Source organism: Lycorma delicatula, chromosome 10 (genome assembly GCF_047948215.1).
Source record: "Lycorma delicatula isolate Av1 chromosome 10, ASM4794821v1, whole genome shotgun sequence".
NCBI classification, from domain to species: domain Eukaryota; kingdom Metazoa; phylum Arthropoda; class Insecta; order Hemiptera; family Fulgoridae; genus Lycorma; species Lycorma delicatula.
In genome coordinates this window covers 60,858,417-60,876,625 of record NC_134464.1, presented here as the reverse complement: position 1 = coordinate 60,876,625, position 18,209 = coordinate 60,858,417, and the positions used below count along the sequence as shown (strand labels likewise).

The window sequence follows — 18,209 nt, the reverse complement described above, 5'->3', positions numbered from 1 at the left end:
TACCTTCAAAAATGCTTTCTTGATGTTTAAATTAATTTTTGTTGTAAAAAAATTATATTTCTGACTGAAAGCTCGTTTCGCCTGTGCTATTCGGCATTTTATATCGCTCCTGCTTCCTCCATCTTTATTAATTCTACTTCCTAAATAACAAAATTCTATCTCCATAGTCTTTTCTCGTCCTATTTTTATATTCAGTGGTCCATTTACTTTATTTCTACTATGTTTCATTACTTTCGTTTTGTACTTGTTTATTTTCATGCGGTAGTTCTTAGGTAGAAATTCATCCACGCCGTTCATTGTTTCTTCTAAATTTTTTTAACACTCAGCTAGAACTATTAATATCATCAGCAAATCGTAGCATCTTTATATTTTCACCTTGCACTGTTATTCCGGATCTAAACTGTTCTTTAACATCATTAACTGCTAGTTCTATGTAAATATTAAAAAGTAACGGGGATAGGGAACATCCTTGTCTGACTCCCTTTTTTATTACTGTTTCTTTCTATGATCCTCGATTATTACCCTTGCTGTTTGGTTCCTGTAAATGTAAGCAATTGTTCTTTTACTTCTACATTTGAATCCTAAATTTCTTAACATGCTAAACATTTTATTCTAGTCTAGGTTATCAAATGCCTTTTCTGTGTTTATAAATGCTGCGTATGTTGGTTTGTTTTTCTTTAATCCTTTTTCTACTATTAATCTGAGCAATAAAATTGCATCCCTTGTCCCTATAATTTTCCTGAAACCAAACTGGTCTCGTAGAGAAGACCAATTTGGTTTCCTCACCTGCATTGCGTAGTAATTCTGCAGGTATCCTGTCTATCCCAGGACCCTTTCTGTCATTCAAATTCTTTAATTCTGTATTAAATTCAGATCTCTTTATTGTATTTCCTTTTTCATCCTCTTCGACTTCCTCTATAACACTAGTTTCTAATTCATTTCCTCCGTATTACTCTTTAATTTATTCCACCCACCTATCAATCTTTTCTTTTGTATTATAAATCGGTGTACCATCTATAATTAACACATTATTATATTTTACCTTATGTACCACAAAATTCTTCTTAACTTTCCTCTATGTTCCGTATATTTTACCAATGATCATTTCTCTTTACACTTTTGAACACTTTTCTTTAATCCACTCCTCTTTCGCTAATTTACAATTCCTGTTTATAGTACTTCTTAATTATCGATAGGTCTTCATCAGTTGCATTCTTTTACTTTCTACGCCCATCCATCACCTGCAATATATCCTCTGATAATCAAGGTTTTCTAGCAGTTTTCCTTGTTCCGCCTAAGTTCGCTTCTGCTGATTTAAGAATTTTTTTTTAACATTCTGCCATTCTTATTCTATATTTTCTATCTGATCTTTTTTTACTTAGACCTCTTGCGATGTCCTCCTTAAAACCTTTCTTTACCACCTCTTCCTCAAGCTTCTCTAAATTCCACCAAATCATCTGACACCTTTTCTTCAGGTTATTAAACCTCAATCTACATTTTATTATCAAATTATGGTCTCTATAAATGTCTGCTCCTAATATGCTTTGCAGTCAATTTTCCAGTTAATTTCTAAATCTTTGCTTAACCATGATATAATCTATCTGATACCGTCCGGCTTTTTCCACGTGTATATTCTTTTATTATGATTTTTAAACTGGGTGTTGGCAATCACTAAATTATACTTCATTCAAAACTCAATAAGTCGGGTCCCCTCTTTTATTTCTTTTATCTAACCACAATATTCCCCCACAATAATTCTTTCCTTGCCTTTTCCGATGCTTGCATTCCAATCTCCAACTACTATTAAATTTTCATCCCCTTTTATGTGTTTAATTTCTTCGTATACACACTCTATCTCATCATTATCACGGGTACTTGTAAGCATACAGACGTTAACAATCGTCGGCTTAGGTTTTGTTTTTTATCTTGATTACAATGATTCTATCGCTATGCTTTTTGGAATATTCTACTCTTTTCCCTATCGTCTTGTTTATTGCGAAACGTACTTCTGCCTGCCCTTTATTTGACGCTGAGTTAATTATTCTAAAATCACCTGACAAAACTCATTTTCCTCTTCCCACCGAACCTTGCTAATTCCTACTGCATCTACATTTAACCTATCCATTTCCCTCATTAAATTTTCTAACCTACCAACCTTTTTTAGACTTCTAACATTCCACGCTCGGACTGAATGTTATTTTTAATTTTAGAATGTTTTTTTTTAATTTTCTGGTGACTTCTTCCTTAGCAGTCCCGACCCGAAGGTCCGAACGGGGGAATATTTTACCAAGGAAGACGGCTCCATTTTTGTTACATGAAAATGCAGAGAGCTACATAAAAAGCAGCTGTAGTTTTTATTGCTTTCAGCTGCGCAGTACTTAGAAGATTGTGTGATTTTGATATAGCCGTTTAAGTCTTCCTGACCTACGCGCTTAATAGCTACTGAAAGAGCTGATGCTCGCCCTCTTTCAGGAATCATTCCTTAGTCTTGCTCTCAACAGATACTACATCGATATGGTTGCACCTTCGGTCCAGCTACTCTACTATTGAGCACTCATTCCCCCTCATCATTAACAACGTCTCATGATTCATAGAGGGGGACAGATCGGGTATGTTTTCAATAAAAATTTATCAAATTTATGAATTGTTTTTTTGATTTTTGAGTAAATCAAGAAGAATTTGAGTAGGTTGAATTGTAGAACAAGATTGCCGTTGCTGCGATCAACACTGGTTTTGCTGGTATGAGAATAGTATTTTTAGTATTGAAAAGACTCAATCGAGTAATGATTTGAATGCATACTCGAATTGAAGTTAAATATGGAGTAGTTTTTGTATGAAACCTTACAAAAGGTTAGCAAAAGACGCGGGAATCACGCTTCCGCGTATCGGTTAATTTGATAGTTAAGGGTTGTAAGTAGTAGTAAGTTACACTAGTAGTATAATAGGTCCAGGTTTGAAAACCCATACGAATGCGATAGTAAATTGTTTAAATGCCGAGGCATTTGCTTCGATGGCATCTTGACAGAAGCCAAACTGTTGACTGTGATGTATTATCAGGTTTAGAGAGTCTAAAAGACGACCTCTGGTAAAGCCCATCGAGGCTAGGAACGGAGGGGATGATGTGGCAACCGGGATCGTTACAAGGTGGATGTCTTCCAGTACAGGGGTCAGATACTTGTACATACAAAAACGTTACATTGTGTTACGCAAAAAATTAAATAATCACCATAAAGTAATTACAAGTTAACTTATTTGTGTTCCAAAGGGAAATCCCAGAGCTGAGGTTACCAAAAATTTAAAAAAAAAAATTATTCATCTTTCCAACTCCACAATTAGAAAATATAACCAGTGGATGTTGGCTTCTAATTACTAATCATAACTTATATTTGGATTCAATTATTTATTTATTGTTTTGGAAAATATTTTTCAGAAAAAATAAGAAAGTATTTATTCATTCTAAAGTTCGAAAACAGATTTCAGTATCAACAGATTTAAGTAACCATTCTTTTAAATAACGTAGAAATTTATTCAATATTTTATTTTTGTTAATTATCTATGGCAACTTGTTTTAGATCTTACAAACAAATTACAAAAATTACTTTCATGAATTTCACTAAATTTTGGGTGAAGAATAATTAATCATTTGGCGACCTTAAATTTAGTATTCTTACATCGAAATAGCCATTATAGTAATTTCCGCTTCTAACAAAAAAAAACGTTTTTCACTTTATAAATAATAAATAAGTGCCTAAGGAGTACATTAATTTTACAAGATTAAGAAATAATATGATGTAAGCGCTGCTTATTAGCTAGTTATTAAATTAATAGTTTTCTTTCCATATTTTTGTATATCGGTCCCCTCTATTGCTGTTCAACAATGAAGTTTTTCTTCGTCTGTATTATAACATTCGAATTACGCTGTTAAACCTGTATCGTAATGACAGTCATTATGTAACAGATTTTCATTGATACAGGTGTTCAACCGATCCAAAGCTTACTCTCTTTAACCACTGACCGATCAAAAGGTGGTATTTTTTAATGTATCAGTTTTTTTCTTTTACTTTGATTTTAATCCAATTTAATAGTTACTTCAGGGCCGGGGACCTACGCGATGGGCAAGGTAGACGACTGCCTACGGCGGCTAAACCACCTGAGATAGAGCGCAAAAAAAATATGTTTCGATTATTTCAATCTAAAAAATAACATTATTTACTATTTATCAGTACAATAATATTATTATTGGATTAGTTTTATTTATTTTTTAAAAAGTATATTTAAGTTATTTCTGAAAATAATAGGTTTTAGTTTGTAAGTTCGTTGCCGTTAGTTCGTTTTTTTTTTTTTCAGTAAAACAATTTTTCGTATATCTGTATTAGTATTATTGTGTTAATTCAATTATATGTCATTTTGCTGGTTAACTTGGTTCTTTTATAATTCTGTTTTTTTTTTTTTTAAGTTTTTTTTCGGTTTCCCTTCAGCAGCAAAAACGCCTTGTAGTTAGGAAGGTGAGGTTAATTTGAAAATTCACCGATAGGTAACGAAATTTTTATATTATCCTTTATGTTTATCATTTATTATGTTTATCCTTTTGTTAATTACATCAGATTATGAGGAAGAAATTCTTTTAACACCGATAGATATTTTTAAAAAAAGGCAGAAATTTTGACTTCTGCCACAGAAATGTATTTTTTGAAAAATTAAAAAAAAAATATTCTGTAAACAACGTATTATATCGATGATTTTAATCAATAATTCTAATACTTTCTCACCCGTAAAAAAGTACGGTATGTAACTCTCTATCATGGTCATTAATTATTGCTTTAAAAAATTACCTTCTTAATAAGATTACCTCCACATCCAAACTGCAAATTATTGACTCTATAAAATATTCACTTCATAAATTTCCGCTCTGTTGACGTTTTTAATTTTATCTTTAGCGATTTCGGGGATGAATTAGAATTTCCTGAAGTACCGACATTACAGATTTGACTCTTTAAAGTACTTTTTACATTGTCGCTTTACAGAAGGCGTTGTACAAATTTACAGGGTACAGGTTTTTTTTTTTGTTTCAATTTATTACAATAACCGTTTAGTAGAGCTCTTTATTTGCGTTTTAAAATCCTTACAAAGCTAATATTCTATAACTGATGTGAACTAACTATATGTGTTTTCTTCTTTTTAGTTTTTGTATTACATTAAACTTTACTTTCCCGATTATAGCGAAACACTGGTATAGTTATGATTGGTAGCTACGATAACTATGATTGGAAAGCATATAAATCGGTATTCATACGGATAAACATCCCTGCCAATTTGGTTGGAGTAAACCAAAATTTGCTTCGGTTCCGCCTGGCAGCTGAGCTGGATGAGCTGTGCGTCTGTGAAGAGGTCCAGTCAATCGAACACATGATGTTCGACTGCCCAGATCTTGTGGGGGCAGAACTCAGGCCACCCTGGAAGTTAGAGGTCAAGGGAAAAATTGGCCAGTAACAAGCGGCTAACGAGAGCCGCATTGTCAGATCGTGTGGGAGTTCGTAAATGCGGTTGCTTTGTTCAACCGACATCAGTAGTTTACCTAAGGGAAAAGACTCCTATCTCACTGCTGTGAGAAGCTAACTGAGAGATATGGCTTGCTACCAGCCAGATTAAAGTTCCAAGTACTTTAATGATAAGACAGGTACTTCCTGGCATTCAGCGGCCTAGGCGTGGCAGCGAATTGCTGTCTTTGACGAGATATATTTAATTATTGATTGTCATATATGTTTTAGTAGATGACGGGATGCACCTACCCATTTTAGCGATGTATAACAATTGGGCGGTGGGACACGCAAGCGAGTGGTGTATGGTACCATGCTTATTCCGCTCACGCTTTTAGGTTAGCTCTAGCAGCTAGTTAGGACACTAAACTGTTTCGGTCCCTAAACTGTTTCGAGGATTAGTAACCGTTTGTGGCACAGACATTCGGTCTTATGCTTTAGGGCGACCGAATGGGGTGGTGGCGGGAGAAATGCCAAGCAAACCAAAAAAAAAAAAAAATCCCTCCCAATAGACCAGACATCTTCCAGATCAGACACTTTCCAATCCAAAAAGAAAATATCACCTACCTGATCGACATTGCCATCCCCAAAGATATAAAAAGGAAAATCAAATATACCGATCTAGCGATAGAAATAAAAAGGCTCTGGAAACAAGAAAAAGTCATCAACCCCTCATTATATCAGTCACGGGCCTTAAACTGCATCTAGTACGTTTATGACACAATACACACATACAAATAGAGTTCCAGAAATCAGTCATACTCAAAACATGCAACATTGTCAGATCTTTTTTTAATCCAGAATCATAATAGTATTTGTACTGACTTGGCATAGCCTGTTAGTACAGATTAAGACCCCAAATCATGCGAGGGATGAAAAAAATAATGATTATCATCAATTAATATGATATTAATAACTTTTATTAAATAATAATATTTACAATTTTTGTTTTTTCAATCTATTCTATTTTTAAAAAATTGATTAATTTTGGCTAATTTTTGCAGTCTTAGAAGTGAAATAATAATATTAAATTAGAATTAATTAATTATTAATATTATATTATATATTATGTTGTATTATTTAATTAATATTAAAACGAATTAAATTTTACCTAACAACTTAATTTTATTGAGTTCTTTAAATTTTAAAATTGTATTGAACTAAAGGAATAGCACCAGGAAATATTTTCAATGGTTTGCCGACTTTTAATTTATTCGTTGTATTTTTAAAACTTCGTTTTGTTTTTTCCGATGTATATCATTTTAAAAATTATAGCAATCCAATTTATATTTTTAAAACGTTTCGGTTTGACTTGTGAGGGTTCCTTTTTTTTCTTATTCTCAAGTTTATATTTATATCTATATATAATATGGATGTTATTATTTATTTTAAACAAAAAATATGAAAAAATATCAGAATTTATTAATGAAATAAAATGTTATGTACTTTTCATTTAAAAAAAAATGTGTATATATAATTTAATCGGTGTTCAAGGCATTAATGTAGTGTCCACATTAGAGTTTTTCAATTAAGTTTAGAATCATGAATTAAATATTATAGAAAAGAAATATATTTACAATAAATTTAAATATTCAACGTATAAGTTTAATAACATAGTTAATGATTTAATTTAATATTATAAAAATATTTTATTGAAATTATTTTTTTTTTACAAATGATGCTTTTCAACCTTCACTATACAATAGTTATTATCAGCTTTAAATCATTTTCTAATGATTACATCGGCCTTGCTAAATTAGCCGTAGGACAATGCCCTTTTTTATATGGACTCATTATTTTTAGTTATAGTCATTTAGTTATTATATTCAGGAATTTATGAAAATTACGATTATATATTTTTTTCTTTATTTTATTTTGAACAAAAGTATGTTTCATCGCTTATTCAAATTTTCTATAATAAATACAAAATTTAGTATGAATAATGTACAGTTTGATTAAAAAAACACGACTGAACGAACTTAACTTGACCGGGTTCAAATCAAGTTTTGCTCAACCGCTGTTTTAATACTACGGCTACTCTCGGCCATCGACATTTAAAACAGATTATACACATATTCTGTTATCCTTTGCGCGTATATCATACTACGTCATCTTCTTCGTTCAGGTTTATTTCACGTTATAAAATGTGTGATACATTTATATATATATTAATTTATATTAAATTATGCTGCTACTGTTTATCGTTTATAGGGTACATATTTATTAGTTACGACTTTTATTTAACGGTTATATAATTTATATTTAAATTTACGTTACTCTTTCAAACGATAAAAAATATATAAACTAATTAGATTATAGTCCATAAATGCTTTAAATTGTAATTTATTCTTACATTTTAATTACTCTATATTAGAGGAATTTTATATGTATTAGCGGTAAATTTACCGATGTGAGAGCGCTTTACGGAGTGAAATGTTAGCTAGAAGAATTTTTTTAAATGAAGTAATATCTACAGGACTTTTTGTATTTTCTATCTTTAGTGGCCCGTGAATATAAATCTTTGGGTAATTATTTAGTTGAGGTGCCTCACACCGAAGTCATAAAAAACATATCAAATTCATTCAAAATTAATATTTATTCATTTAATGATGTATTTTGGGTGTCGGGAAATAGAAAATTAGTAAAAATTTGCATAGTAATACAAATAACACAACACAATGAAAATCGAAAAAAATACTTATATCCTAGTGAATCATCATATTTAAAGATATAAATATTAAAATAAATAATATAATCTAACCAAACTTAACCTACGCTCGCTTCGCTCTCTAATCTTGACTAATCAACAGTAATGTTTTGATTATTTAAGTATTAATTAATTAGGTTAGGTTCAGTTCTTGATCATTGTAATTGCGTTTTTCTTGCTCCGAGTATTCGTGCTTATTATTTCAGTTTTCGTTAATAGTTCTGTTTCTTTTTCGATTTCTTGTTCGTTATTAGTTGTTTAGCGATCCTTTTAGTAGTTCTTTTGCGTTTTTGTTGAATTTTCGTTTTTTATTTATATCACTATGTAAATTTTTACTAATTTTTTGTTTTCCGACACCCAAAATACATCATTAAATGAATAAATATTAATTTGAATCAATTTGATATGTTTTTTGTGATTTCGAGGTGAGGCACCTCATCTAAATAATTAACCATAGCTTGATATCTCGGTTCTTATTACACAAATATTCCTTTAAAAACTGAAATAAATATAACAAATTATAATTTTTTTGATTATACTTTTCAAACTGACTCAAGTTTACCTCCGAGTGAAACAAACAAAAAATTTTAAACGTATGTACAACCTATAAACCTTTCTTTCCCAGTGTTCTCACGCAATTTTATTTTTATCGAAAATTTTCTAGTTATCATTTGTTTTCCAAATAATAGCTACTTTAGCCATGAATTTTATTTTTAAATTAAAAAAAAAACGGATATATTTTTTCGATTGTAATCAGTAAGGACATGTATGGCAAATAAATATATTGAAGTAAATTAATAAGTTTCAAACTTATTAATTAAAAGATATAACATCACCCTTACAAAATTATATTATGTAGATTTAATATTAAATACACATCAGCGATGATTATTTTAAAATATAATCTATTGCATTAATGTTTTTAAATGGTTACCGGAAGTCTCTAAAAGTACATATTATTAATAAAAAAAGGAAGCGTATCTCGTTCAGATTCTTATTTCTATTCATGTTTAAATTAATATTCATTATTCAACCAACAAAGGTAACAGAATGCACATGACCTTTCATTGACGATTTATTCTGTAATACGAATTGACGTTTTTCTCCTTTTGTCCTTTGAATGAACAGATTTGTCAAATAGGTAACAATAAATCCCACTCCCGGACTCCTGTGCTGAACATGCACGAATACTTACGGCCACCTCTAGCTCGTGGAGAGGGATGGTAGAAGCTACGTCGCGATGGCAAGACATCGATCACCCGTTAAAATTACATTCCCGCACTCTGTAGCAAAAATATGCAACTTAAGATTGCTTTCTGCTTATAGATCGTTATAAATAAGCTCTAACACAGTGACAGAATTTCGATAGGGCGGCAAAATGTCACGGCCAGGCTCCTCTGTGTGACATACGAATACTGGTAAATATTTGTAGGGCATTTGGAACTTAATATCTGCTTCAAATCAGAGCGGCTGTCCGTGCTGATCACATATTTGATACGTTTTAAATTTTTTAAACCTGTCATATTCCTAGGTTTTCCTCCTTTTTCTGAATTCTCACATTTCACAAATTTTTTTATTCATTTACCCCTTCATACATTTGACACCGATCCTTACGACCTCAACACTTTTCACCTTTCACACTTTTCTTACACTTAACATATTTTTCACTTTTCTCAAACTTCACCACACTTTCACAAATTTCTGACATTTGGCTCATTTCACAGACGTGAAACCTTTCTCGTAATTTTCACACATTTGGTCTAACTAACTTTTTTACAAATTTGTTGATCCTTTTTGTTTTCAATAAAGTACAATTTTGTTTAATCTTTTATTTATTTTCGGTTGATTTTATTTACATAAATTTTCTGAGAAAATTTTCGTATTTTTGAACGGATTTTTTCATAAACTTTGCTTATTGGCGCTTCAACAAAGTAAATTTACTCTACACCTAAAATAGTGTGTTTTACAAACTCAAAATTTTGGGCTTCATAACATCTTCCTCAGAAGCTACAGTTATGGTATTTTTTTTTTTTTTCACGCCAGAGAATGTAAAAAATAATAAATGTGTCTCTATAACTTGTGATCAACGTATTTCAATATTGAAAATTTATCGTCGAAAAAGAAATTGAAGGGAAGTTTTTCGATAACTGTAACTGAAAAACAAACCGTTTCAGGACTTTTTCTTTATTTTAACCGTAAAATATATATAGTAAAACCGTTTAAAATGTAAAAACCTCTACAGCACCAAAATATTTTCCACTTTGTAGGTTTGCTGTTGATGAGAAACATGTTTCGATCGGTCAAATAAAAAATTAAATATCTCTATAGGTATATCTTATATAGATTGTTCGTATCAGTTGCCTATTAAATTTAGGAGACTTTAAAGAGTGATGTAATGAACCTAGCTGGTAAAAGGGAAGAAGGGGAAAGTAGAAAAAAGGAAAAGAGGGAAAGAGGAAGGGGAAAGGCAAATAAGGGAAAGAGAAATGTGGTAAGGAAAGGAAAAGGGGAATGAGGGAAAGGGAGTACGGTAAAATTAAAACGGAAAGAAGAAAATAGGAAAAGGTAAAAGGGAAAGGTTAAATTTTGTGAAGTTCCGTAATGTTCATTTTATTAACGTTTTATCAAACTTCCAATTATGTTCATTTAATCTATATATATATATATATATATATATATACTCAAATCTAGCAATAGCGAAGCATTGCTGGGTCTGCTAGTATTTAATAAATACAATAGAATAATCTCCGTGTTCGGCCAAAAATTAGTTGGCTATAATTTAAAACAACACGCAGTTTCTTCCTCGGTATATGTATTCTTCGGACCGTACTTTCGACAAGTGAATAGAGTTTGATCTGTTATTACATTAAGTCTCAAAAATATTTGTTTCTGATCTACACTGACTGTTTGTTTTTGAAGTAGTTGATCCAATTAATCGATGTTTTGAATTCATTTTTCCCTATATTTTAGCAATTTAATAACGATGTCAATCGATAAATTGATAATTAATCCTAAATTAATAGTATACGCTTTCATTCACGCACTTAATATACAGATCCCGAACAGCTCTATGAAATTTATTAATTATTATCGGAAACCATTCATTAACGTTTCCGATTCTATGATCAAACCGTTCACCAATAATTATATGTTTATTTGTCATTACGTTAAATATTATCGTTTTCCTGCGATGTTACTTTAAAAATGTTTGATAAGAGATTTATATTTATTACATTTCTGTACAATTTTTCTTTTCGCTTAAATTTAGTTTTTTATATCTTTTTCCTGGAATTTTAGATATAATATTAGATTAAATCTCTGCATAAAATGCATAAAACAGATATAATCATTGCTAGAATAAAAAAATTATGATGATAAAATTGCGCTCAGCAAGGCTGAAGAAAAATTTACTTTCCATGTGATATCACAATTATATTCGGTGACATTTCCTCACAAGATGATATTTGTGATATTTCCGACATATCAACCTTTTTGAGCATGCAGTTATGACAGAAAGGTTTAGCCTACCATTATTATTCAGATGAAAAATTCGTAAATATAATAAAGCGTGTAATATTATTAACTAAATATAAACCGAAAAAGTAATTTAAATTTTTTTAAAATCGTAAATAAAAATGTATAAATATAAACCCTTCTTTTTTATTTTTCTGTTTAGCCTCAGGAACCACCGTAAGGTATTACTTAAGAAAATGATATGTAAATGAAGTGTAATCTTGTACAGCCTCTGGTCGACCGGGTTGGTCTAGTGGTGAACGCGTCTTTGCAAATCAACTGACTTCGAAGTCAAGAGTTCCAACGTTCAGATCCTAGTAAAGGCAGTCACTTTTATACAGATTTGAATATTAGATCGTGGATACCGGTGTTCTTTGGTGGTTGGGTTTCAATTAACCACATATCTCAGGAATGGTCGAACTGAGACTGTACAAGACTACACTTCACTTACACTAATACATATCATCCTCGGAAGTAATACCTTATTGTGATTCCCGGAGGCTAAACAGAAAAAAATGTCGACCATTCCTGAGATGTGTGATTAATTTAAACCTAACCACCAAAGAACACCGGTACCGCGATCTAGTATTCAAATCCTAGTAAAACCTTTACTAGTATTTAAACCAAGTAAATATAAACCATGTAAATAATCTAAATTTCACGTTACCTATATAAACGTATTCCCTTATTTTACTATAATTTTTCGATAACTATCTCTTTAATTTCTGTTTTATAAAAGGTAAAAATTATGAAAAGCATACAGAAAAAATAATATAAAGAAGAATTATGAAAAAATGTCTTCTGAATCCGCATTTGAAACGTTTCCGTTTTATCGAATGCGTTATACATCGTGACGTAATAGGAATTTTTGATTTGTTTACCTTTATTGAGAAGCCAAATCGGAAAGGATTTAATGTGTGTTCATGAGCATCTTGAAATCGCAGAGCCTTCTTAAGGAATGAAGCGTCCTCATGAATTTTTTTGAACCTGCTCGGGAATTTCATACTTTATGCATTTTCTGAGCAGGACGATGCAAACATTCAAATTTCTTGGAATAACGAATACGTAAACCAAAAACGTTTAAAAGATAAGGTTTCTAAATTTGATTACGGACTAATTTGTAGCGATACAGAGCTAGAGTCCAGTCGTTTATTTAATAACTGACGTGAGACATCTTATTATATGAATCTATAAAGATAAAGCCTCTGTGCATCAAGTAGGAATTAAATTAAAGAAAACCTTTGTCTTTTCCATCATATAAATTGAATCGTAGAACCAAACAATCGCATCATTTTCAAGAACCAGGCGGTTAATAATAGGTAATCTGGTCTAAATGAAGGTGTTAATATTACAAAATCTTTACAGATTCCGTTGGTTTCTACCAGCTCTTTATACTGTAAAATTTACCGTGTTACGTGGATCTGTATTACCAAATTTTCACTAACAACTCTCTTACTTGAACGCTAGAACTCTTTACTTCCAAATCAGCTGATTTGGGAAGATGCGTTCACCACTAGACCAAGCCGGCGGGTTAAGCTCCCTAAATTTCTGTGAACAGTTTCCAGGAATCGCGCTAGTCGACAGCCGATTTCTCCGGTCTTCTACATTTACGATCATGAAATGCTCTTTTTTACCTTTCTTTTAGCTTGCTCTGCGTATACTGCGATTTTTCATTTATCCTAAATTTCTATTCCTAATTGTAATAATTTTGAAAATGATCGCTCTGATAACGGATTTAATTTTATCTCCAGACAAAGATCAATTACAAAAAATCGTTTTTGACCTTGCTACTGTTTGCAGGGCAGTTGTAAATTTTTGTCCATGCTACATCCGATCTTTTTCTCTATTGCAAAAAAAAGGAAATCTAACTGCTGAACCTATCGGTGACAATATAAAATCAATCTTTGCAGTTATTTTCAGATGTAAATTAATATTTTTATACATTATATAGCGATCACTCTGCAAGATTATTTACTTCACTTGTGTATTTACGATAACAGCAGCCTTAAAAAAAAGAATTGGGGAAATGAAAATAATGCCATGTACTATGTTTTATCAAAAAACAGTTTTCTTAAGAGTAAAATAAACGAAAAATATAGACGTGATGTACATATATCTGCCACCAAAGTGATGAGGATGATAGGGTTTCAACCGGTAGGTTGAAAACCTAGACGGTACCCGTGATTACGTTCCGATCCCGGCTTGACTTGGCAATTTTCAGTCACTACAAAACTGATTTCTTTTTTTATATGTAAACAGAAAAAATTCAAATGTTTTATTAAATAATATATAAATTTTCGTGGAAATGAAGACGTAATCTAAATATCATTGATTACGTTATTAATGTATAGTAGTATCATCTGATGACTTTTATGTTTAAATAAAAGTCATAGTAGTTTTTAAATAAAAGTGCTGAGAAAAGCCGTTTGATTTTCTGAATGAAAAGTATTGAGCTCAGAATAATCCGCATTAACTCGTTGGCAGTGCGAGAGGAAAAAAACTACCTTCCATAATCCAGGATGAAATTAGCGATTGCCCTTTTACCCCTATCCAAAAAGCCACTTAAAAAATAACTTAGTCTTTCCCCAATTAAAGGGATGAGCGCCATCAAAGCCTTCTCAAAACGAATTACCGCTTGCAATATTAGAAACCTGTAAAATTTTAGATCAGATGTTAATCATTATGATGATCTGAAAGTTTTTGATTCGTAGTTATTTTATTTATTTATTTTCTTTTTAGCAACATCGTACTACATCTTTACTTTTGGTTATTCATCGCTCGTGTTTTATTATTTGTAAAATTCTATGTACATTATCCTTCAGTAGGAAAATTCCAACAGTAAATTAACTAGCTCGAATCTGTACTTTTTTATTTTATCCATAATTTTTATAACGGTAAAATATCTCTGGTTTTTGTAACAAGATTAGAAAATTTAGGAAAATTGCAAACTGTAATACAAAACGATGCGGAAAAGAATGTACATAATTCTCGTTACTTTTGAACTTGTACATAAAAGAAACAATTTAATAGATTAAAGAAAAATTCACTGGTATAGTAACAATCCAAGGACGAATAACGAACATCAGAGTTATCTGAAGATATTATCTAGAAATCGGTTGGAAATTATCAAAGATTGTGTGGTTAAATTTCTCCGGCAGGAATTCAATTTTGAAAATGAAATTACGACAAAAGGAGGGGAAGGATGATGAGAAATTAAGTATTTATAAACGAGGACACAATATACCGTAACGGAACCGCTGTAAAGGATTCTTCCACGAACAAGAAAGAGAGAGAAAATAAAGAAAAAAATCTGGAAGGAACGACAAAAGGATTTTTTCTAGAAAAAGACATAGAAAAACACAGAAGGCGCGGACAATAAAAATTAATGCGCTTGAACAATCAAAAGGATGGTCGGGTACTGGTTCTGTAGGCCTGCAGATATAAATACTGCAAGGGGACTAGCGGACAGAGACAGTAGTTTAGCAAGCCCGACTTCGGTGCAGCGTGCGATGAAAGCGCTAACACTAAGTAGCCGGTAACAACGAGTAAAGAGTGCGTATTTCATTTTGGATACCGGTTGGAAACAAGAAGCAGTTCGGTGAATTATTTGTGAACAGGAGTGAAGTGACAGTATTCTATTCATTCTAAAGTGTAGGGTAGTTCTATTGTAAACAATAAAAGTAATAAATACTTGCAATAAGTGAATCGTATTAATTTTAGATTTATGTTGTCTTATTGTCAATGCAATTCTAGTTTCTATTAGTCATTGTAAAGTTTTTAGTCAATCGGACTGTATTTTGTTTGGTACTTATAATCTAATTTTCATTAAATTAATTTTGTCTCTTTTTTATTTTAATTGCTATTTTGTTAAATATTTATTTGTTAATAATTTATTATTATTATTATTTATTTTATACATTTGAGAGTAATAAATTGTATTTATGAGAAATTCTTACATTTGTTAGTCTCTCAATATCCTTGTCAAACCGTGAACACGTGTAGCAATACGATCTGTAGTCTTAGAACGTTCTTATTTAGTAAAGAAATTACAAAGGAAGAAGGAAATTAAAAAATTATATATATATATATATATTTTGTATTATTATTAATATTATTATTATGCTTTTACAGCCAACATGGGACCACTTAAGTCAATTTTAGTTAGATCTTTTCTGACAAAAGCGTGTTATTTTACTCTAACGAGCTGCCCAGTATTTCTTCATCCGTTCAGATCTTGCTTTCTTTTCTTCATCTGTAAACACTCTTTTCATTGTATTTTGTCGTTTGTCTGTCTTTTGTTTAAATCTAATGTTTTTGTCTTTTAGCTTTGTAATTTTTCCAGTTTTATTCTGTAGGTCAGTCAGGGAAACTCCCAATTCTTTCATATCTTCTCTAATTTCTTTGATCAATCCTACTTCTAGTTTTTGGAACCAGAGCTTTTCAATGATATTTCTTGACAGTCTTGTTTCCGGTGTCCTTATGAGATGACCGAAGAAAGAGATTCTTTTTTTCCGCATAGTATCAGTAACAGGCTCTATTTCTCGATACACCCACCTCATTTGCCAAAATCCACCATTGGCCTTCTTTTTGGTGTTTTTTATTGATACACGTTCTCACAATTCTCCTCTCTATTTTCAGAATTTTATCGATTCGGTTTTTCTGAGCGATTTTGAAAAGGGTCTCGCTTCCGTAGGTGGCTTCTGGCTGAACTGCAGTTTTATAATGTTTAAGTTCTGTTTTAGTCGAAAGGCATTTTTTGTTATATGTTGACAAAGCTAATTTTTGGGATTTAATTATTTTATTTGTCCTGTTTTGCCATGTCACTTTTTCATTTAAATTATAAGTTATTATTTCCCCTAGATATTTAAATTGTTTTACTATTTTAATTTTCTGATTGTTTACCGTAATGTGCTCTATTACCAGAGGACCTATGGCCATTAGTTCAGTTTTTTAGAAAGAGATATGAAGCCCTATCTTTTGTGCTAGGTTTTGAAGGCTCATGATTTGTGTTTTGGCTTCTTGAATATATATATCTGTGAGTCTGTTGCTCTTTCGCATGAACATAGTATTCATATCTGGAAACAACATAGAACTATTACCGTTTCAAGATTGTGGCCGTTTTAATGATTTACGGTAACAACCAGATTATGTTCCCAGCCGTTATTTAACTTTAGAGCACCTATTAACAGAGGATCTATTGCCATTAATTCAGTTTTTCAAAGAGATATGAAGCCCTATCTTTTGTGCTAGGTTTTGACGGCTCATTTGTGTTTTGGCTTCTTAAATATTATTTGCTAAAAGAGCGAGGTCATCTGCAAATCCCAGGCAATTTAGTGTGATGGAGTTTATCTTAGTACCCGTTTTTATATTTTTGGGATTTATTTCATTCCATTTTCTCATGACAAATTCGAGGGCGCAGTTAAAAAGTAGTGATGAGAGGCCGTCTCCTTGCCTCAATCAGTTTTTATGGAGAAGGGTCCAGAGAGTTCACCTCTGAATTTAACTCTGGACTAGGTATTGGTTAAAGTTAATTTTATCATGTTTACGAGTTTAGGGTGAAGGCCCAGGTTTCTCAGAATATTCAGCACGGATGGTCGGTGTATACAATCATAGGCCCTTTTAAAGTCGACGAAGGTGATTATTAGTTTTTTTTTCGTCTTTTGTATAAGTCCATCATAAGTTTAAGGATATTATTTGCTCCGGGCAACTTCTCCATGGCCTAAATCCTTCTTGGTACTCCCCCAAGTTCCAGTTCAAGTTGATCTTTGCATCGATTGTATATGATTCTCGACAGGATTTTGTATGTGCAATCCAGGAGAGATATGCCTCTGTAGTTTTCCGGATTAGTTTTATCCCCTTTATATATATATATATTAAGGGGATACTTATATATATATATATATATAAGGGGATAAAACTCATCCGGAAAACTATATATATATATATATAAAATAGAAGCAGAATTGTAAAGAATAAATTTTTTTAATATTTACATGAAGCCTAGTATTCTTATGCAATAAAGCATGGACGACTTGGAAGCAGATAAAATGATGATTTTCTTCATAAAAAGACTAAGAGAAAATTTAGATTTTAAAGCGAAATTGAGAAGAAAGAGATTTGGCAGAATAAAATTGAAAAAAACCAATGCTGGTCGGCATTATTTATTATGATGACCTTCGGATTGATACAGCTCATCAAGTGGTGGAAGGTGAGTCCGCCTTTCGCCGGGAAAGTTCTGGTAACGATTTCCGGTGAGGTTTGGTATTGTTCGTACGGTAAAAAATTAATCCGTCATTATGATATAGTAATCGAGTGTAGGCTTGTAAACAACTCCAGTAAGTGACTTAATACATCCGGGTTTAATGAATTTTGTTCAATAAAAGGGTGTAGAGAGTAGAAATATAGAAAGACAGAAATTAGAATACATGAATTACTAAACCGAGCATATAGAG

General features: G+C 31.5%; 1 long non-coding RNA gene across 1 annotated transcript in view; it reads left to right on the top strand.

Moving 5' to 3' along the window:
* The window catches only part of LOC142331105 (uncharacterized), a 222,281-nt gene that overhangs the window by 179,030 nt on the left and 25,042 nt on the right, over positions 1-18,209 (top strand). The window lies entirely within an intron of this gene.